At 38.9% G+C, this 1265-nt stretch overlaps 1 pseudogene; it reads left to right on the top strand.

Moving 5' to 3' along the window:
* The first annotated feature begins 315 nt into the window (after positions 1-315).
* On the top strand, positions 316-808 carry LOC122467001 (annotated as a pseudogene).
* Positions 809-1265: the final 457 nt, after the last annotated feature.

Raw genomic sequence — 1265 nt, 5'->3', positions numbered from 1 at the left:
GCAAAGGTCAATATTCTTGCAAATTTTATTTTAAAACTTGCAATTAGTCTTGCACATAATGCAATTAACTTCAATCATTGACTAGAATCTCACAAAGAGAACCAATAACCTCTTGTTATTTGTCCTGTTATTCAATATTCCTATTTTTATTACTTTCATTAAAGTCTTCTTGTTTCTTACCTTTATTATTGGAAGAACCATTGAATGAAAGTGAGAAACAGTGAGATGCTCAGATATAGTGTGAGATCTAAAAAAGAGTGGTTTACAGAATCTACAGTAAAAGACTTGTATTAATAATGATGAATTTCGCTTCCCTTTTGCAGCCATTGCTGGAGCTGTAGCGGCCAACATGCAGTTCAATCTGTTTGTGACCTCTGACTGGAGCAAGAACCGTAAAAGGCATTTCAGTGCACCTTCCCACATTCGCAGGAAGATTATGTCTTCCCCTCTTTCCAAAGAGCTGCGACAGAAGTACAACATTCAATCCATGCCCATCCAGAAGGACGATGAAGTACAGGTTGTGTGAGGACACTACAAAGATCAGCAAATTGGCAAAGTAGTCCAGGTTTACAGGAGGAAATACGTCATCTACATTGAATGAGTACAGCGAGAGAAGGCCAATGGCACAACTGTACACGTGGGCATCCACACCAGCAAGGTGATTATCACTAGACCAAAACTGGGCAAAGACTGCAAAAAGATCCTTGAATGCAAAGCCAAATCTCGCCAAGTAGGAAAGGAAAAGGGCAAATATAAGGAAGAAACAATTGAGAAGATGCAGGAATAAAGTAATCTTCTATATGACATTAAATGAAAACTGTTACAATGATAAAAAAAATGTTGAATTTCATAGAAATGTAATAAAAAGCACGAGAAAGACCCCCAAGATCTAAGATTTTGGTCTCTGTTCTGAGTCCAGAATTGGTCAAAACTTTCTGAAAACAACCTTTTAAAAGTACAAATTTGGGGTGCCTGGGTGGCTCAGTCAGTTAACCGTCCGACTCTTGATCTCAGCTCAGGTCAGGATCTTGTGGGTTCGTGAGGTTGAGCCCACTTTGGGCTCTGTTGTCAGCGCTTGGGATTCTCTCTCTCTCCCTTTCTTTGTGCCCCTCCCTTGCTTGTGCACACTCTCTCAACATTAATAAAGTTTAAAACAATAAAAAAAATAAAAAAATTATATACATTACACCTCCCCCTCCAATTAAGCCCACCAATTGTTTTCCATCTCCTCTAGAACAGTATCTGAACTCCTTACCTTTACACAT

Source organism: Prionailurus bengalensis, chromosome A3 (genome assembly GCF_016509475.1).
Source record: "Prionailurus bengalensis isolate Pbe53 chromosome A3, Fcat_Pben_1.1_paternal_pri, whole genome shotgun sequence".
Lineage (NCBI taxonomy): Eukaryota > Metazoa > Chordata > Mammalia > Carnivora > Felidae > Prionailurus > Prionailurus bengalensis.
Note: the sequence above shows the minus strand (reverse complement) of the source record. Positions and strands in the feature narration are given on the sequence as shown.